The following is a 23,003-nucleotide window of genomic DNA, read 5'->3' on the forward strand; positions in this document are numbered from 1 at the left end:
CCTGCAATCTTGGTGGACGGCCCCATGAGGGACAGTGGGGGGTGAAAATATAGCCGTTAAATGCATCTTTGTAATAACATGATTGCAGGAAATGGATACTGTTTCATGTAAATCATCCGCTCTAATATGGATTGTTACATGTTCACTGCTAAATCGTTTTAAAACGTTAATCGCCGGGGTGGCGCAGTTCACCGAAAAGCCGGGCGCCCGTGTGCTGTGCGATGTCAATGCATGTAAAAGAACCCTATTAAGTCGAAATTTCCTGAGTCCTCCCCTACGGGGTTTCTCATAGCCTGGGTCTCCTTGGTTCGATAAACCTTAGAAATCAAACCAAACAATTTAAAAAATTAGCCTCTTTAATGAAATGTACTTAACTGGTGTTGCAGGATTGTTTCTTAAAAAGAAAACTGGAAACCAATACAGGAATACAAATAAACGGTCGATCTTTAAAATACCATGAGACAATTAACTCGACGTAATGTTCTATGACACCCGCTATTTTAGCCATCATTTATCAATAATTGCTGTATTGCTGTCTTACAGACTTGAGGGAACGAACACTTTATTAATCGATGTGATGGAATGCGATTCTCAAGGCTCTTTATTTGTCGTGCTCAGTACACCTGTCATGTGAAATTATGTGATGCAGAATAATAATTTTGTTTATTTATTTACGAATACTGCCAGCTTTTATAGTCTGTTAGAGTAGTGGGCAGACTATTGCGACGCTTATAAAAGGACACAAACCATGAAAAACATGCAGGTATGGAAAACATGCGCAACGCAATATTGTGATACATGTTCAGTTTGACGCAACTAAACGTCCGTTAAGAAAACTAAACGACACAGTAGTAAATAGGGGCTGATAAACCAAAATAAACTCTACACGTAAAGAATAAAGTAGGTAAACGTAGGACCTACATTTATTATGCGAGTCTCATGCCACGGAGCGAGCCTCATCCCACGAGGCACCACAGCTGGCTCGTCTGAATAGTTTACAGTACACAGCGAGGTATGGCTTCTGGTGACTGAAACTATGCAACGAGGCACCAATACACTCTTCTTTGCACAGGCCAGCGTTGTAGGTTTCACTACGGCGTCGAAATTCTCGCTCAAATTCGTAGATGAACTAACTTGAATGAATTCTTCGGACATCGCAGGTAAAACTGCATCTTCAGACACAGAAAACGCTCCTAAACCGTGCGACGCGGTTTCTACATGAGCCGACATGAACGCAGCATTAAGTGAGATCTGTCCACTACGGCAGTCTATCGTTGCACCACACTGTTGCAAACAGTCTATGCCTAAAATTACTTCATGCGTGAAACGAGGCAACACTGTGAATTCGGTTCAAAACGCTTGGCCACCAATCACAACTTTCGCATAGCACGCACGAAAGGCACCAATGATTCATCGCCAACACCACGGAATACCACAGCTTGATTCACGCTAAATATCACTTTATGACCTAATCGATTCTTGAATGCTAAACTCATAACAGAGATTGTTGCTCCACTGTGAATTAGTGCCATAGTGTGGATGCCGTCAATGGATACTTCGAGTTTCTTCTTTAACATAAACACAGGCAGAGGTATTAGGAGCGTTGATTTCCCGGCGACCTCACCCCCATCGGCCGCGCCTTCTAGTTTCCCGAGAGGGAAGAACGGCGACGAGGAGATGGTGATTGTCGCTGTCTTTGGGTTAGCGGCGTCACGCTGCGGTTCGAAGCAGGCGATCCGCTTCGCATCTGTGCCGGGCAGTATGTATCCAGAGCCGGTGTCAGATAAAATTCAGTGTCGAAATGATCAGAAACGTCGGGCAGCGGGCCATGATCTTGTGGTAGCAGGCCCCTCCGACAGCAATAGCGGGAGATGTGTCCGGTCATACCACAGCTATAACATACAGGTTGCTGGCGCCACCGGTCCGAGTAAATGCGGGTCGAAACCCGTTCTGGTTGCTGGTAGCATCGGGACGGCGTTGCTGACGAACCACCTGGCGCGTGTAGGTGGTTCTTCGGACCATCTGTAACTGAGAAGTGCTTAAATCGTTATGCTGTCTGCTCTCGCCAACGCATGACGCATTTAGAGCCGGAGTCCAGGAAGTTGATGGGGTCGCGGGTTCTGCTTGCAGCGCGCAACTGTCAAACTGGTGTTCGTCCCGGCACGCAGAATCTTTGTCACGCAGTAATTCTTCCTGCACGATCCGGCGTATCAGATCAGCCATGGACTCCGGAGCACTTACATCAACGCTCGCAACAGGTGTGACGTTGGCCAGTCGCCCAAATTTGGGAAAGATGCGACTCAACTTCAAGGTTTCGAAAGTGCGGCAGTGCCTGATGAAGTCAGCTGTAGAGTTCAAATTATCTTTGCTGATAAGAAAGTTATAGACATCTACAGCGATACCTTTGAGCAAGGGCCCCACTTTATCTTCCTCGAACATTCGAGGGTTTATAATCTTGCACAATTTCATAATATCCTCGATATATGCGGTGCAAGTCTCGCCAGGTGCCTGGGCCCACTGCATAAGCGTTTGCTCGGCGCGTTTCTTCTTCGCGGATCCGTCGCCAAAGCACTCCTTTATCTCTTCGGTGAAACAATCCCAGCTGGTGAGTCTTCAGGATTCTCAAACGAAACTAGGGCAGTGCCTTCTAAGAAGAACACTACGTTCGCTAGTTTCACTGTCTCATCCCAATGGTTGTAACGGCTCTCCCGTTCGTAGTTGGTTAGCCACTCGTCGACGTCCTCGTCAGATTTTCCACCCAGTGTGCGCGGCTCGCGGTAGTGCTGCCAGTTGCTCACCGCAGGTTTTGTTCGATCAGCGTCGCCGTCTTGAGCCATGTTAGATGGTAGAGGTGGCAAACCAGCGAGTCGGCGGCTTCGTCGAAGACAACGGGGATCCGTGTTAATCAATCCAGCACGTCCACCACAACTGTTGCGTACTCAGTACGTAACGGGGGTGTTTATTTGTCGCCTAAAGGGCTGCGAGTCCCCCAAGGAACACCATCACACACCACAGCGGCTTCTGTTCCTTCTTCTCCCCAGCTTCTTCTTCCTTTCTGACGCTCCGAAGCACGTGACAATATATTTTGTTTCTCAAGAAATAGGTCTACTATTTTTTAAAATATATCAACAGATATCTCCATGAATTCGTGAGGCAGACAATTCCATTCTACAATGGCCGAAGGAAAAAAATGAAATTTATGTGCGGAGCATCGCGCTGCAATGCGTACCTCCTTGGTCGATGATACGTAGACTTTGTGTACTGATTAGTATCAATTTATATTCTTCTATAAAATAATATTCTTAAAACTATATTCTTCTATAAATAATATAAAATAATAATAGGGCATGGGATGAAAAATGGCAGCTTTAAGATTAAGAGATAGGAAGTGCGCAGGAACGTCTTCTGTAGTGGCTAAATCACGGGCGCGTTGAAGTAGTGTTTCGATAGGTGGTCTTTCTAGATTATCGTATAAAGACTGTCGGAAGTTCTTCCATTTGACGGTGCGGGTTTTCCGTTTACGATGGCGGAGTTGGGGTAATGGTCACTGCTAATTGTTTCAAGGCCACATCGCCAATCTGGGATGTTGTTTGACGGCTAAGTCACGTCTGGCGACGTATCATGCTGGCCGGGTGCATGCTTCGTCGCGTCGGATAATCGGTGTCACTGACAAGGTGGAGTCCTGCTACCTGTACGGCTTCAATGTTTAGACATGTTCTGAGGAGACTGGAGCGGCTGTCATCACATGCTTGGTGCTGCAAGTCGAAGTCCCCGTCAATGAGATCTCGTCTTTAGGATGAGCGTCGAGAAGTGTTCGCCTCCAGTCAAAACTAACTTCGTGAGGCTTAGCGTAGGGTCGGACGTATCCACTGCCAACAAGATGTTTGCGGTTGTACGGCATTCGCTCTGAGACGATTTCTTGATGTGGTGGGCAGAACCTGGGGGTGTCAATTTTGGCATGGGAACTAAGTTTCTGAATAAATATAGCAGCCTGAGCGCAAATTAGAGAGGAGGAATGCACAGGCACAAGATTGACGGGGGGAGTATATTAGTGAATGAATATAGCAGCGTCAGTGACGATCAGAGAGGGGTTGTGGTAAAGGGTATTTATAGTGACGCAGTCCAGGGAAAATTACAATTGTTTTTTGAGGAAGAAGGGTGGGGCAGCCTATGCGCCCAAACCGGATGCTGAATTCGTGCGCACAGGTTGTAAGACTTCGGCAGATCCAGTGATGGACATAAGGTCCGGTTTCGGTAAAGGTGATGGCCATCTTAGTCGGCTGGGCAAGGGGGATGCCTATCTACCACAGCAATGTCGGAAGGCTTTGGAGCAGAAGACCTGTTCTCTAAAGCGTCTAGGCATTGTGCGATGTGGCCATGGTAAAGCCATATTGTGCGTTTTTGCTGTGTATTGCGAGTGAGCATTGTTGAGTTGATTGAGGTGGCTTCTGATTGTATCGAGGATGTTAAACTGTGTCATGACAGCTGCTGTTTTTGTTAAAATCTTTCCTTGTGAGGATTGTTTTGATTCGTAACTGAGAACTTGTTTCGTGATAGCGGTCACTGTTGTGGATACTGTGTCGATTGATGTGGTGGTGGGCGAATCCCGATCTATCTTCGGTACAGTAGGAGGTGCTTCAATGTTTTGCGGGCGGTCTGTCTTTGGACTGGCTGTTGAAGAAAGCAGAGAAGACGGGGATGTTCTAAGCACACGTGCATAGATTTTAACCCAAATCGAGGTATGAAAAAGTTTCGGCTAATTATCTTTGGCCTGTTTGGTGATGAGATAATGGGGGACCTAACTGCCCTGCCCAGAAACTGAGCGTATAGGAAGATCCATCGTATTCAACATGAATGGGCACAACTTGGTGCTTGTTACCGACTCCCGTTTCCCCACAAGAGAAGGAAAGAGTGTTTCCAGGGAAAGTTGCTCCGGCCTCAGACTAATCCGGAATACAGGAGAGTGTATACGAACCAACACCAACGAAAATTTTGGTAGCGACCATTACGTTACCTAAACACAGGTAAACCCAAACGAGCACAGTAGACACCTAGGTAACATTAAATGACCAACTGGCACAAGTGCAGATAAAAAACAATAGAGGACCAAGATATCGTCAGCTGACAAAAATGGGCAGAGGAGATTAGAAAAGCCCATACCAAGAACACAACGAAAGTCACGTCCACAGAAGACTTTTAAATTGTAGACGCTCACCTACTCCATCTAAAGGACGCACGCAGTGGGATAACCAAAGGATGAAGAAAGCAGAAATATAATAGGAAACTCAAGCAGAGAATTGCACAAATCAATAAAGAAATCAACGAATACAACCTTTACTTAGCGCAATAATTGGAACCAGATCTACGAAAGATAAATGGACATCTTAGCAGTGCCAAAGCGTGGGCTCTGCTAAGACACCTTATTGACCCTAAAGACGCAGAGAAAACACAGCAGGACACTAGAAGGGATTAGGCATCAGTTCCGAGGAACTGATGAGCAAGTCATGGACCACCTTTGGTCAAGATATGTGGGAAGCACACACACACACACACACACACACACACACACACACACACACACACACACACACACACACACACACACACACACACACACACACACACACACACACACACACACACACACACACACACACACACACACACACACACACACACACACACACACACACACACACACACACACACACACACACACACACACACACACACACACACACACACACACACACACACACACACACACACACACACACACACACACACACACACACACACACACACACACACACACACACACACACACACACACACACACACACACACACACACACACACACACACACACACACACACACACACACACACACACACACACACACACACACACACACACACACACACACACACACACACACACACACACACACACACACACACACACACACACACACACACACACACACACACACACACACACACACACACACACACACACACACACACACACACACACACACACACACACACACACACACACACACACACAAACACAAACACACACACACACATACACACAAACACACACACACACGCACGCACGCAGACACACACACACACACGCACACACACACACGCACACACCACCACCACCATGCCCGATACAATACACGGGAGAGGACCGCCAGACGCTAGACGCCCAAACAACAATGCACGAGGTACACGCAGCGGCCAGATCATTTGTCAAGAATACAGCCTCAGGCAAGGACAAGATTACTATCGCTATAAGTAGAAACCTAAATGACAAGCACATCCAGATACTAACAGATTTTAACCACAAACACTGGGACCAAGGTACAGTTCCCGAGGAATGGAGACGCGCGGATGTCATACTGATCCCGAAACCAGGCAAACCACCTAACCTGTATAATATCCGACCTATTTCGTTAACCACTTGAGTGGGGAAGGTTTATAAAAACGTTATTAAGACAAGTCTGAGTAACCATCTGGAAGACAATGACCTGTTCCCGGACCCGATGTTCGATTTCAGGCCCGGGCTCTCTACACAGGACGTCCTACTGCAGTTAAAGGCAATTGTGAAGAAATGAGAGCATCATACTGGTCATAGATTTGAAGGGCGCATTTCACATTATTAGCCACGAAGCAATACTCAGAGAACTCTCAGCAACAAATTGCGAAAGAAAGACCTTCGAGTATGTCAAAGCATTCCTAATGGACAGAACAACCACTACTGGGATTAATAACATACGGTCAGAAAAGAGAAAAAGCCCCAACAAGGGCACATCACAAGAATAAGTTACTTATTTATTTATTCGATACTGTCATTCCCATCAGGGATCGTAACAGGAAGGGCATAAAAATACAGAGGTACAAAATACAGTAATGGCAATTAATCAAGTACATGAAAGAATATCATACCAAAATTATGGATAACAAATTATACTATAGCAATAAGACGAGACTGAGGGGCGTATGACAAGATTTTCGCGGACAAATAACACGACAAGTGAAACACAAACGGAAGGAGAAAAATTCGTAATGACATAAGAACACAGTAATTAGTGAGATGTAAGTAGCTTATGTTTCACACGTGTACTAAAAGCATTTAATGATGAATTATTAACAATGGATGTGTGTAAGGTGTTCCATTCGCGTATAGCACGAGTGAAGTATGAATATTTGAAAGTGTCAGTATGGAATGAAAACTCATTTAGAGTGTGAGCGTGATTATTACGTGTTTGTCGTGTTTGTGGTTTTGATATGTATCTTGAAGTGTCGATTTTTAAGTGATTGTGTATTAGCTGGTACATGGTTTTAAGGCGCGCTAGTTTTGCTCTGTTTTGAAGGGTGAGTAGTCCTGCCTGTTTGAGTAGTTCTGTTGGTGAGTCTGTCAACCTGTGTTTGTTATATATACATCTGACCGCCTTCCTCTGTACTGCTTCTATTTTTTAGTAAGCTTGTTTGTGAAAGGGAACCAGGCAACATTGGCATATTCTAGAACTGGCCTGACAAATGTCTTATAGGCGAGTAGCTTTATTTCCGATGGTGCTTGTTTAAGGCGTCTGTTAATGAAAAATAGCCGTTTTAAGGCGGTTGATGTGACAATGTTAACATGAGAATCCCATCTGAAATCAGAGGTCAGTGTTATGCCTAAATATTTACATTTGGAAACCGAGGCAAGAGGAATGTTGTTTAATGTGTACTGAAAAACTGGTCGATGTAACTTTCTGGTTATGGATAAAGTAACTGATTTTTTAACATTAATAGTCATTTGCCATTCTTCACACCACTTTGTCACTGCTGTTAGGGCGTTATTTAAAGTTATATGGTCATTGACAGAGTTAATTTCCTGGTAAAGTACATAGTCATTGGCGAAAAGTTTAATATTGTGACAAACACTAGTAGGTAAGTCATTTATAAAAATTAAAAATAATACTGGGGCCAGAACACTGCCTTGTGGTACACCGGATGTTACATTGGCTGTTTCGGACCTCGCGTTGTTAATTTCGACGAATTGAGTACGGTCAGTCAGGTAGTCAACAATCCAATCTACTATGGGGCCAGCTCCAAAGGTTGCAGTTAGTTTCATAATAAGTTTAGAGTTTGATACACGGTCGAAAGCTTTAGAAAAGTCTAAGAAAATTAGGTCGATTTGTTTCTGCTGATCAATGGCGAAGGATATGTCATGTGTAAGTTCGATTAGTTGTGTGACTGTAGAAACTCCTTTCCGAAAACCGTGCTGAAGAGGTGTTAAAATTTGATTTTCTTCTAAGTAGGTTGTTATGCGTTTTAAAATAATGTGTTCTAGTAGTTTGCATACTGTGCTGGTTAGTGAAATCTCCAATATCTCCAATACTGGCTAACATTGCCGTGAAAGGGATAGCGAGAAGGCCCAGGAGCATACAGAGCCAGAAGGGGTCCACCAGGGAAAAAGAAGAGCGGTTACAGCTCGCTGCATATGAGCTTGGGAATTTCGCTCTTTCTAGCGGAATGCAGTGCTCACCGGAGAAATCACAATGCATAAGATTACACTCTACCAGGTACAAACCAGTGGACATCGACATAATCATGAACGGACCATCACTTCGCCAGACGGACAAAATGAGAGTATGGCTTGGTTTGGTTTGCGGCGTTTAACGTCCCAAAGCGACTCAGGCTGTGAGAGACGCCGTAGTGGAGGACTCCGGAAATTTTGATCACCTGAGATTCTTTACCATGCACTGACCTCGCACAACACACGAGCGCCTTGCTTTCCGCCTCCACCGAAAAGCGGCCGCCGAGGCCGACAAAATGAGATTACTAGGGCTGTTGTTACAAAAAGGAGGCAAGTGTGATCACAAGATCAAATCTCTTACCACTGTGAAAACCAAATCTCTATAATGGTAAACAGGATAACAAGCAAAAGAAGGGGGATTAAGAAACAAGGCGCAATACGGATAGTGACAGCCCTCGTCATTCCGCGTCTAACCCAGTCTCCCACATCTAAAAAACAATCAAGGCGGAAAGGAGCAAGATAAACATGCTAATCAGTAAGGCATACAAACTGGTTCAAGGATTGCCACCATACGCCTCTAACAGCATGTTTGACGATCTGGGCATGCACTGTACCTTCGAAGAACATAGCGAAGCTATGCTCCACTCCCAGATCAGAATACTTAAACGGGCCGTGCTCTCCTTACTGAACTCGGATATACCGTTAAAGACGACAATAGCATAGAAACCACAAATATCGCACCAGACATCAGGGACACTTTCACGGTCAGATCACTCCCTAGAAATATGAACCCTTTCAATCATAATGTCAGAAGGAATGCCAGAGCCAAACCCCTGGACAAACACCTGAACACGAAACATTTTGTGATGTTTGGTGTTTCAAAGGCAGAGGCAACCGCAGCCGCGCTCACTGACTCACGAGGCAAGCTCATATACGGAACAACCATACGAGCCGAATGCGTCCACACAGCGAAAGAGGTGGCGATAGCCCTCGCAACCTCGAAACAAACCGAAGACGACACAGTTACTGAACAGTATCTGACTCGCAATCCGCCAGTTGAGCCTTCCAAAACAGCAGAATTCATCGCATAGCAAACAAGTTCCTAGCCAACCGGCCAGAAGGAACAGATTCAAGTAGGCAACACACAATTGTTTGGGTCCCCGACGCAGTGCTCAAGAGTAACATTACAGTAGATGACATCGTCCGGGGTTTCACTAGAAGGACGGCGGAGCCATCGGTAGAGCCTTCCAGAACGCAAGAAATATACAGGATACAGGATACAGTACGAACGCATAGGGAGAAGCCGAGAACAAGCCACTACACTTAGGCGCAATATTCATTCATAATCGCGAAGGAAAAATCAATAAACCTATTATTATAACTTAATTCGTGGTATCATAAAAAAATATAAAAATGGTGGGTTATTGATATGCAGGCGAAAATCGGCATTTTGGCTAAAATTCTACCTCTATTCCTGAGATAATTATAAACAAGTGCCCGCGTAAAGTCTTCGCCATGCACACACTGAATTTGGTCATAGATACTTGTGATTCTTTCGACGGGATTGTGAGGACGCTTTTCCGCTCACCACTCCATCGGTACCAAATATTTTATATGGTTTATTTTTCAGTTCACTTATCTGACCAGTTAAATGCTTTGTTCCATTTTGTTTCTTTAATCTACATCCCACTAGAGCTATAAAAATTGCTCTTCTTTGAAGATTGAGAATTTTCACCTTTTTATATTTAAATATTTTTCACCTTCTTTCATACCAGTTTTATTATGATTGTCATCCTGCAAAACAATAAAAATGATTTTTTTTTTCTTTCTAGACTGTGGGCTGTCTGAAGCAGTACCCAGGATATATAATGGAAAGATTGCTGCAAGGAAGCAAGTACCTTGGATTGTATGTGACGCTTCCGTTTCCAATAACCCTTGCAGTTATTTGCAGAAGAAACCAGATTTTTATTCGCAAATCAATTCACAGTAACGTGCAATTTTACAAACGAATTCTAGGAAGAATCAACCCATTAGAAAAATAGGCTGGTATGGCCACTGTCTAATTGCGTTTACTGTTTTGTCACTATATTTTACTTATGTTTTCTGAAGCATCGCTGCATCAGTGAACTGATTTATTATTCCAAACTACGAGCTCCTAAATTTTCATAATCCAGTAGTTAGTTATGGAGGCAGCTAGGACGCATCTAACATAACTGGTTTTCTTACCGCTGTATTATTTCACCTGTGTTTAGTCTCTCACGGAACGTAACCAATGACTCTTGTGGTTATGAAAAACGTAGTTAATACGATCAAATGCTACAGAAAAGATTGTGAAAATCTAATAATTAACTGAAACTAGTAGAATTTGGCACGATATTCTAAAAATCTTGCAGGTTCATTGGTGTATTTTGCCCCGATTGTCTGAGGGGGGCGACACCTTGGGTCTTTGCGGAGGAAGCATCATATCTCGGACGTTTGTCCTGACTGCCGCTCACTGCATTCCGGATGAGTACGTTCCTTCATTATGATTCAAAGTTGCCTAATTGTCTGCTTTTTTTATGAAACGTGCAGGTGAATGTACATATTATGGCTATATATAAGGGGCATATCATGCAAGTTCAGAATTGCCGCTAATGCGAACTAGCGCGAATGTTCCTGTATATTTCGGCACTAGTTTTTTATGTAGGACTACGGCATAGCACTCTTACACTACTTGCACTAGCAATCGGGCTACTTATTAGGAGCATTAGCAATAAAAACGCAACATGCGCATGAAAAAAATTATAGAACATCAGAGCTTCGCATGCTGAAGGGTTCTCTAATCGGTCATTTCTGTTCAGAAGTTACCGGCAAGGGAATAGGTTGGTGTGAGGGTTTAAGAAATTGCTTAAACTGAGCAGACAAAACGGAGTGATAAACAGAGTGGCGAGTCAGTATTTTGCTGCGAAAGCCTAAATGCGACGCAGATACAGTTTCCAACAGCGATGATAAGTAATGATGCATCATCCACAGCATTATCGAGGAAGTATGAGGCAATACTTGTTTGCATGCGTTGGTAGTACCACTACGGCCACACGCACAAACAAACCTAATGATTAAACCACCTCAAGGTAGGACTTTCTGAATAAATATTTGAACAAATAATTCAGATGACCCCTAAAAGTGACCACAAAATAGTGGGGAAAGGTACAAAACGATCTCATAGCTTTTTAAAGAATTCACCGTTCAAATTGATAGCTTTTTATAGTAAAAAGATGCTTTGCTTGGTCAATTCAAATGCAACATTATCCATGAAGTTTGCATTCTACCTGGCAGTATCATCCACTCCCTATATTATAGGAACTACGGTGGTAATCATTGAAACGTTTGTAGAGAAAGCATTATTACTGATGTGTAAAGTTTCTTAAAGGTAAGTAGGAGAAAAAAATACAGAATTTCGGGTCCATCGCGGGACTTAGAAATCCATTGCCTACCGTGCGTCGTTATGGCGTGCTATAGCTGGTACATCCGTTCCTATAGATGTTAATGCTTTAGGCAGAACCCGTCAGCGGCAGATGAACATGCGCAGCGAAAATAATGTATTGCGCTGAAGTAGTTATTTTATATAGGGCAGGGGAGGGGGATTCTTGAGCTTACGGGCGATGGTAGACGCTCCCACATGTGGAAATACAAAATTAAGATTTTGCCTGGGCTAGTTGTTTCGGGGCTAAGTGGCGAAAGAACAGCGCTTAAAAAAAAAAAAAAAAAACTGGCCGAAGGAACACGAAAAGACAGGACAGGCGCTTACTACCAGCTGTTTATTTTTCGATAATCAAGCACAATAAATACCACGTACACTGGGAAGCGTGGTGGCATTGGCCACATAATAAAGTAAAGGGCTCTTGAAATAAAAGAAGATAACACACCAAAATGTTAAGATCGTCACCTTATCACTGAAAAAAAAAAAGCTTCAGTGATTTCCCTGTCCGTGTTATTCTTTGCTGTCGCCAAGAGCTTTGTGCTAGAAATGAGAGGCTGACAGACATTATAAACAGATTTTTTTTCTTTAATGCCTGTTTTGAGTTCACATCAATTCAAAAAAGATCCACAATAATGGTAAAACTCGCAACAACCAGACTTCGGCTGTCACGAAAGGTTTTAAAATTTTTTGAGGACAGCCAGTTCATCGAGCACACTGATCCAGTCAGGTGGATCAGAAAGCACCCGCATTATAGCATTATAGACAGACGGAGACGATTCTAAGAGGATGTTACAATAGAAAAAATCACTGCGGTTTTTTATTGATAAGGCTGGAGGCGCGCGCAGCAGCTCCCGCTCAATTGTTCTGCAGGACGAGGGACGGTCGTTCTGTTAAGGCGCTCAATATTTTCGACGCAGCGACTGATCGGCGCCTCTGTTGTGTGAAGCTTTTGTTTCTCCCCGATGTTTCTCCCGTTTCTTTAGCACTTTTGTTGTTTTTTCTTGACAAAGGTAATTGTGAAGAGACCGCCTTTATAACTAGATTGTGTACATGAAGTTAGCGTGGTCCGATTTGGCCCCTCCTTTGCACCTGCTATAATCTAACGAATGACGGATGCTGTAATTTGCGGCCAAAAGCGTTATTCCGGCCTTATCTATTTATGCGATAAAGTTGCTTTTTTCGTCGCGTGTCTAGACCATCCAACCGCCTTCAAGCCATACTTTAAGCCACTCGTTCCAATCCTTGTCCCATTAGCCGGATAGATGTCATTGTTTTTAAGAAATGTTTGCAGGACAAACAGTGAGCTCCGGTGGCATCCGACGTTACCATGACAAGTGAATTACTTTCGCAGCGTTTTTGACACTTACGGACACCTGGCACCGCTTTTTGTCCTTCGGACTGCCTGCGCTATAATTCTTGTAAGATCGCCGAAACCTGACTTGCCTCGATAAAAAAACGTCCCCTTTTCCCGTGACCAGGAATAAGAAAAGCGTTCGCAAATCTACGAAGGCATCTGCAGTTTTCGCCATACATATGTAATAGTGGCGACGATCTCGCCACGTCCATGCACACAAATTCAAGCAACATAGGTGGTGCAGCTGGCGTACCACAGTGGCGCCCAGCACTGGGATCTTCTTCGGCTATCCAAGCCGTACTCTATCTCGCTCTGAAAAGAGATATTTCATCTGTGAAGTAGAATGCCTTGCAGTACTCAGGACGCTCCCCTAATTTAGACCGTAATGTTCGCGAATACTGCTCAGAGCCCTCGTTGACTAATAAAGTGAGAGAGTTACTAGCCTAGCTCACGAGTTTCCCTGTGGTAGGTCAAGGCCTGAACAGCGCTTGCGCCGTCACTATGGCAACAAGCTGCGCCGGGCTCTTCAGGTGCGCCGGCTGCCTTTCGGTCTCCGCCTCAACTCCAGGTCTCCGCAGCTACGCCGGACTCCCGCATGGTCATGTGACTAGCTGCGCAGCAGAATAGAAGCAAAAGCATGCGCGCTTGGTAGGCAGACGTGCCATGGAGGGGAATGGGGAGCGCACGTATTCGCCGCGAGATCGACCTAGAGGTGGCGCCACCGTCACTTCGGTAGTGTGGAACGGCGGCCGGCGGCGCCCGCAGAAACGCACGCTGCGTAGGTCTGCTTCCGAGTTTAAGGCGGGTTTGTTGGCGATGAAAACGTGTCTTCTGCAGTATTTCTGCAATAATGCAGAAAAAAAAATCGATGGACTTCGCCAATGCAGTAGGATAGGATAGGATAGGATAGGAAATACGTTAGTTTCTCTAGGAAGGTCTCGTGCTAGTAGAAGAAGAGGTCCATCTTCCGTCTTCTCATAGGGTCGGTGCCCCTATTCCAGGGCTCCGCTGAGCTTCGTTGCTCGCTGGGCGTGCTGGATTAGACCTAGTTGGCAATCCAAATCGCCGCTGGAGAGCCGGCTCTCCCACTGTTCTGCACTCGGGTCTTTACGAAAGCTATCGTTATTTCTACATTGCCACGTGATGTGGTATAGCGAAGGTTTGCTACCACACCATGGGCAGCTGTCCCGATATTGTGACGGGTAAATTTTGCTTAGGATATGCAGGTTAGGGAATGTTCCTGTTGCAGTACTGGTAATGCAGTACTGCATTGCCAGTACTGCCAATGCAGTAGGAGAAGACTGAATTTTAGGAAAACAAAGCACGCAACCACCAGACTTCTAGATTTACTTTGCACGTTTCTTGCGCAGTACCGCGCTCAAGCGCCTAATGCTCAAGCGCCTGCCTAATGGCAGCTTTGTTTTTCTTATCGACATTTAAACAGTTTGAGCGTGTCTCATGCGAGTGAGACCGGCGAATTTAGTTTCAAGCCCACGCAGATACATGCAGTACTTTAGATTGATTCGAGAAAGCCTGGTGCATTATATCGTACTTGACTCGAGGATTAAGCAGGTTAAATGTAGCACTGGCAGCGCACTGCATGGCGAGTTGCTTTAGACTGAGTGCACATCAACTCTGGCAAGACAACCATGCACAAGTATGCCCCAAAAATGAGATCACGCCGACACTATACAGGAAACCTCGCAGCACAGGAAAGCTGATTGTTCACGTGTACAGCGCTGAGTGGATTGAATTTGCCGAGATGCTTTTTGCGGCCACTGTCATAGAACGTGATAGTGTATTACTGCATGCGCCCCTAACTGTAAATGATTTCTTGAAACTGAGGAAAGTATAAGGGTTTGTGATGTGTGTGACGTTAATCATAACGGTAAATTAGTAGTGTAATTATTTTGTTTTGCAATGCCAATAAATTTCACCGTGTGAGAGAACACACTTGACAGAATTTATAATAATCAGCGATTAATTTTCAGTAACGTTAAAACGCAAGCTACGAATTACTCGCTGCGAAGGTATCGTTATAAACTGCGCATGGGCACTGTCATGTTCTGGGAAGCAATTTTACAGGCTGAAAACGTCTTTATCACTAATTATTTAGCAGTGACTAAATCTTATGCGAAGTAAAATATAAGAGTTTCCAAAACAGATGCCGGATATAAAACTATTCCGAAAGAAATGGAGGCCACCTTATCATACGACTATTAAGATGTTTTTATTCCCGAACTAAACACTGATATTTAAGCCCGCATGAAGCTGTTTTACTCCCCTTGTCAGAAACGACGAGTTTGCTCGGAAGACAGCGCTTGGACGAAAAGGGATTATAATGATTATAATAGGCTACCAGTAAAGTACATTAATCTAGGTGTATTATGTAATATTTAGGGTACCAATTAGGTGCAGGGAATATGTTTCCCAAACATTCAAGCATTTCTTTTAAAGCAAAATGTGCTCACTAAAACTTTTACGGATGCACAGAAGCCTTCAACAACAACAACAATAAAAATGAAATGCATATTGGCCCGGGTTTAACGCATGGAAGCGGCATCGTCTATGACGGATGACTGCAGAGGCTGGTTTTTGGTGTCGTTTTTTTTTTTCATTATTATTACCACATTTACCACGTGTGATTGTTTATTGTGCAGTCAAATCCCACAGCCGAGGAGCGCCTTTCGAAACGGTTGTGATTGAATCCCCCGTTCTCGAAATCAGCAGTCGAGCGCCCTTACCATTGAGACACCGCGACAGAGGTTTAAAAGCAAAAAAAAAAAATGTACTCACACAACTCTATCGTGCATACAGAAGGAATAGCAGGCACTGAGCGGTCTGATCAAACTGCATTCTGCTATATGAAGCAGTCTGTGGTGGCATATGTTTTAGTGGCTGCGGCATTCCAAACAGAAACGGGAATATGCGATTTCTGAGTGTTTGCATTAACCTTTATTGACGGCAGCGACCTGTTTTGCTTTGACACAGCGGTAACGACAGTGCCACTTCGTTTGAGATAATGCATGTCAAAGGATCTCAAGCGCCGAAGACCACTACAAGACCGCGATGGATGATGTCCTTATCCAAGCATGACATGCTCGATACGGAGAAGTATATTTTTTTAATGAAGCGTAGGGTTATAGAGTGTTCATATTTATTTTGCAAGAGGCATATAGGGAAGCAAAATCTCACAGGAACCGCGAAACAAACAAAAACACTCTTGTACACGCCGCATGCGCGCGCTTAAATCACTGCGGGCTGGCACGCGACGCGAAAACGCATCCACACTGACTATAGGTTTCGCCGCTGAGCAGCAAGGTGGCGACTCTGCTCGATCTCGACGCCAATAGCGCATGGCATGTTTGGAAATTGCGAGAAGCCGCTGTAGACAATTCGGAAATCATTCCTTGGCGCGAAGTGGCACTTCTTTACTGACCATCAATAAAGGAGCAAAAGGAAGGATGCTGAACACAGTCTAGCCTATGTCTAAGACTGCTCTAGCTTGCCTACCCAAGCAGTAAGCCTATAGTCGGCCCGTGCTTGGCCCTAGGCAACATAATAGCCAGCCAAAATTTATTTGGCTGAGCTAGGCCTCCCACCATGGCCCGAGGTCGGGGATTGCCAGCAGCCTTAGAACGGGCGATCGTCGGCAGTCGCCGCAGGAGGTTATGGCTGACTTGCCCAGCCTACTAATATGACTATGGCGAAAGGTAACCTATGGCTTACCCATGCACGGCCCATCATCATCATCATCATCAATCTGACTATACCCACTGCAGGGCGAAGGCGTCTCCCATATTTTTCCACTTAACCCGGTTCTGCACTAGCTGCATCCACTTGACCCCCGCGAACTTCTTAACCTGATCCGCCCACCTAACTTTCTGCCGCCGCCTGCTACGCTTTCCTTCTCTTGGAATCAAGTTTGTTACCCTAAGCGACCATCGGTTATCCTCTGTTCGCACTACATGTCCTGCCCATGCCCATTTCTTCTTCTTAATTTCCACTAGAATATCGGTAACTTGAGTTATTTCTCTGACCCACTCTGCCCGCTTCCTATCTCTTAATGTTACCCCTACCATTTTTCGTTCCATAGCCCTCTGGGTTGTCCTCAACTTAAATAGAACTCTCTTGGTTAGCCTCCACGTTTCAGCCCCATAGGTGAGTACAGGCAAAATGCAACTGTTGTATACTTTCCTCTTGAGCGATAGCGGTAAGCTGCTAGTCATAATCTGCGAGTGCTTGCCAAAGGCGCTCCATCCCAATCTTATTCTTCTTGTTATTTCCTTTTCATGGTCCGGATCTTCGGTTACTACCTGTCCTAAGTAGACATAATCGCCTACTACTTCCAGTACTTCGCTACCTAATGTAAACTTCTGTTCCTTCCCGAGGCTGTTGAACATTACCTTAGTCTTCTGCATATTGATTTTCAAGCCTACCTTTCTACTTTTCCTGTCTAGTTCATCAATCACTATTTGCAGTTCACCCCCCAAGTTGCTTAGCAAGGCAATGTCATCAGCAAATCGCAGATTACTGAGGTGTTCTCCATCTACCCTTATCCCTAACTGCTCCCATTACAAGTCTCTGAATGCTTCCTCTAAGCAAGCTGTGAGTAGTACTGGGAAGATTGTGTCTCCTTGCCTAACACCTTTCTTTATGGGAATTTTGTTACTTTCTTTATGCAGAACTGTGGTTGCTGTGCAGCCACTATATATATCTTCCAGCACTTTCACGTACGGCTCATCTACCCCCTGATTTCGCAATGCCTGCATCACCGCCGATGTTTCAACTGAGTCAAATGCTTTTTCATAATCAATGAATGCTATGTATAAGGGCTGGTTATCTTCCGAGCATTTTTCTATCACCTGATTGATGGTATGGATATGATCGATAGTAGAGTACCGTTTCCGAAAACTTGCTTGATCCTTGGCTTGATTGCAGTCTAAGGCAGTCCGGAGTCTATTAGCGATTACCTTAGTAATTACCTTATACGTAACAGACAGTAAGCTGACTGGTCTGTAATTTTAAAGGTCCTTAGAGTCCACTTTCTTATGAATGAGGATAATGTTTATATTCTTCCATGGTTCCGGTACCATCAATTACACCAGGCACTGCGTATACAGGGTGGCCAGTTTTTCTAGCCCGATATCCCCCCCCGTCTTTTAGCAAATCTATAGTTATTTGATCATCTCCAGCTGATTTCCCCCTTTGCATAGTTTTTAATGCTTTCTTGACCTCGTCCTTCGTCACTGGTGGAACGTCAGACTGTTTTTCGCCGCCGCCAATCTCGTTATGGTCTTAACTACTTTGGCTGCTGTAGAGATCTGTATAGAACGCCTTGGCTACTTTGACTATTTTGTCCATATTCGTGATGACGATGCTCGCCTTGTCCCTTATCGCATACATCGGGTTTTTGCTTATGCCCAATTTCATCTTTATCGCTTTAAGGCTTCCCCCGTTCTTTACTGCATGCTCAATTTTCTCCATGTTATACTTCCTTACATCAGCTACCTTGGGCTTATTGATTAGCTTTGATATCTCGGCCAATTCGATCTGGTCTGTTGGATTGGAAGCTTTCATACTCTGGCGTTTCTTAATCAAATCTTTCTTCTCCTTAGACAGCTTACCGGTATCCTCTCTAACTATCCTACCGCCTACTTCTACCGCACACTCAGTAATGATATCTCTGAAGTTATTGTTCATTGCTTCTAGAGTAATGCCATCATCCTCGGTTAGAGCTGAGTATCCATTCTGTAGCGAGATCCTGAAATCTTCTGCCCTCCCCCTCACCGCTAATCCGTTGATGGGTTTCTTTCTTACTAATCTGTAGCGTTCCTTCTTCAGAGTTAGGCTGATTCGGGACCTCACCATCCTGTGGTCACTGCATCGCACTTTCCCGATTACCTCTACATCTTGCACAATGGCGGGGGTTCAACACATTATGAAATCAATTTCATTTTTAGTCTCCCCGTTAGGACTTTTCCATGTCCATTCCCGGTTCTTCCGTTTGCTTAAGAAGGTATTCATGATTCGTAAGTTATTGAGCTCTGCAAACTCAACTAGTAACTCCCCCCCTGCTATTCCTAGAAGCAATGCCATAGTCACCTACTGCCTGGTCTCCTGCCTGCTTTTTCCCTACCATGGCATTAATGTCGCCCATTAGTACAGTATACGGCGTCTTTATTTTTCGCATTGCCGATTCTACATCTTCGTAGAAGCTTTCAACTCCCTGGTCATCATAACTACATGTAGTTGCATAGGCCTGTACAACCTTCAGATTATACCGCTTATTAGGCCTAATTACGATGACTGCCACCCTCTCATTAATACTATACAATTCATCTATGTTACCCGCTATATACTTATTGACAAGGAAACCTACTCCTAGTTGTCGCCTCTCTGGTAAGCCTCGATAACACAGTACATGCCCATCCTTCAGTACAGTAAATGCCTCATTCGGCCTCCTGACCTCACTAAGCTCTATGACATCCCATTTCATGCCCTCTAGTTCCTCTAACAGCACCGCTAAACTAGCTTCACTAGCTAGGGTTCTAACGTTACACGTTGCCAGGGTCAGTTTCCATTCTGGAGCCAGAAGTTCTTAGTACCCCCTGCTGCGTCAAAGGTCAGACCGCCGCCGTGGTCAGTGTTTTATGGAGCTTATCATAGGAGGTTGCGGTCAATTACTGCACCAGGGTGGCAAACTCCTGTTCTGGTGAGGGATTGCGTTGCCGGAGGTGTTCACCGGCATCAGGTCGCACCCCAAACCTGTTTATGCAATTCCATCGACACGCGGATTCTTTTTTCTTTTTTTAAAAAATCCGGTGGAGAATTGCGCGGCACCGGGGTTTGAACCCCGGTCCACTTGCATGCGAGGCGGATGTTCTACCGCTACGCCTCCGCTGCACCTGGCCCAGCCACGACTTAAAATAAATTTCCACGTCGGCAGTGCTGCTGCCCTGCGGTGTAACCTCGCCTGACCAGCGGTCTACTCTTGCATGGTTGTGGCTTGCCCATGCAACGTCTGCAGTTTCATCGTGCATGAAAATTGCTGCTGCGGTAGCGGGTTTGATGCACAGATTTTGCTTCAAGCGGGCTGTAGCTTTCTAGCATCTAGAATATATAATCGTGAATTTCTTGGGGCAAGTGAAAAGCAACCCATACTTAAATAGCTTAAAAAAGGCTGCAAACCGACAAAGAAAAATTCAAAAAGCAATTTTTATTCGCTCTGGCTTTTAAATAATAGAACCAGACTACAATAAAATCTAATACAATTAGAATAGCACATTTCTTCAACGTATTAATTTGTGTAAGCCTCCGCAGAAATTTATTCCGGTTTTAGGTTCCAGACTGAGTTGAAGATGTCTATTTTCTTTTCTCGTTGTGTTTTTCTCGCTGCTACGAGCCGATGCTTAAGTGCTGTCGTCCGAACCTTCATAGAGAGGACTTCACTCAAGAGCATGCTGTTCTTCCTCACGCATCCTGGAAGATACAACAAAGAAAAATATCAGCAGACATTCTGTATTGACATGAGCAACAATTTCTCAGCTTGTCAAATGTGATAAAAAGCTATCCCTCAGAGCATTATAATCAGGATCATCAATGTTATTAGTGCTGAGCTTTGGGTGTGGTAGTCGTCGGATGATATCTGAGGTCGACTGAAATGTGGGGTGTACCATTTTTAAACATATACTTGGGGTCCCAGCTAATTTGACCCAAGGTCTAAAAAATAAATATTCGAGGCAGGCGAATGAAGCCAGTTATATATTCCCGGTGGCAACCTTGAGAGCCACACAACGATTTTGGTCTTAATGTTTAATTGACATTATTTTCTTAAATTACTAAGTATCGAGTTTTGAGTATAAATGAAAATTGCTTCGTTGAAAAGCACCGCTACAAACATCCCTCCTCCTATATTATTTGCAATAAATACCCCTCGCGTGTACAGTTTTGTCCGAGATGCAGCATAAAACTCCGAAAATACAAAACCCACATGGCCAGAGGTTTCATATGCTGCCGAGCCGATGGCCCAGTGTAGCGATATACATCTATAGGCTAGGGAAGGTCTCTTCACCCGCATCAGCCAAACCATTCAATGGACCTATACTTGCTTGTTTTGATAACCACTGACAAATAATGTTCCTTTCGTTTATATCCTTACAAGTTTCTACTTATTTATTTACTTGTTATGGCCTCGGAGCATAAAATAAACGTTATAAAGGATCAAGGGTATGGTAAAATAAATGAAAAAGGTTGGCTGATGTAAAGTGTTGAAGTGAAGGATGGTGCGGTCCCTCCGTCCAAGCGGCATATGACGACGGATTTTATTGACAGAGGCTAGCTGCAACCTCGTGGCGGACCCGTGTCTTTATCGCCATCGTTAAGTGCGGTGCGCTTGCTATAACTTGCGGCTTCATGAGAGGCAAATCGGAGGCGCGAACGGACCATTGCTAACATATCAGCCTTACACTGCTGGGGGCCCATTCTGTCATGGCTGCAGCCTGTTTCGTTCTCTCAGTAAGTGTAAGATTTAGATTTAGGAATTGGCTTAATTTAGCAGCCACAGTAGGTATATTGCGACTACAAATATAGCTACAAGAAGAGATTGTAAATATAAGGGGAGGTTTTTCAACTTTATAGATGTCCCCTAACAATACTGCGAGAACGGCGTCACTGCGGACTTTTTAAAAAAAGAGGACATTGCGTACGAAACAGATCCATATTCATGACTAGAATTAAGACACTCAGCTTTTTATTACTTCAGTAAGTACAGCAATACATGAAAACATGGGAGACTAGCAAACTAAGGGGAGCCCAGTTTTCAAATACTCTTAGATAACAGTGTCGTTAGCATTATGGAACGCCAAATAAACGCCCTTGAATTCGTATTGTGTAGGCTTTCTCCCAGTTAGTATTTATAAATTACCATCTTTCGAACTTTCTATGCCTCATATTCAAATATATTTTTATTTGACGACGAAGAAAATTGCGTTTAGGCAATGGGACTATGCTCACTGACGCCATTTTGCAAATAATATTTTCAGGAAAGCCAAGTTATCCTCGTACTGAGTATTTCTGATGTTTTTATATTTTGAATAATTATGATTAAACGAAGTTAATCTTCAGATGATCGTCAATTTTACGGCTTTCACTTTCGGCATCTAATCATGGTTCCGAAGAATATAAAGACTTTTAAAAATATTTTATAATTGAATTTTATATTGTCACGTGGGGGTGACAAGGCCGATAACACAAATAAAGAGTCGGTGATTGCACCGAAGAAACTCTTTATTAGGTTGACTTGCGCCCGCAAAACTACGCAACTTGGCGGCGGCGATAACAGCAATCGTGGTCGTCGATCATCTCGAACTAAGAATGCCCGTCGCATTCGTCAACGCTCAATTTAAAGGCTGCTAAGAACAATGTAGATAACGTCGCAAACTGCTACTAGCACGACGTGGAACATTGTAGAAACATACGCGAGTGATCGGAATCTTCGAGACAGATGTCGACGCACCTTGAGCGACAACGATAAAGGTGCATCTCGCGACTTCGAGCAATAACAAAGAATACAGAACTGATACGCGATCCAGAATCAGAAGGATTCTGGAAAGTTTTCTTCGTCGCTTGGGTCCTCTGTGCCCGCTGCAGAC

This window comes from Amblyomma maculatum, chromosome 11, assembly GCF_055883805.1.
Source record: "Amblyomma maculatum isolate TAMU_Amacu chromosome 11, ASM5588380v1, whole genome shotgun sequence".
Classification (NCBI taxonomy): Eukaryota; Metazoa; Arthropoda; class Arachnida; order Ixodida; family Ixodidae; genus Amblyomma; species Amblyomma maculatum.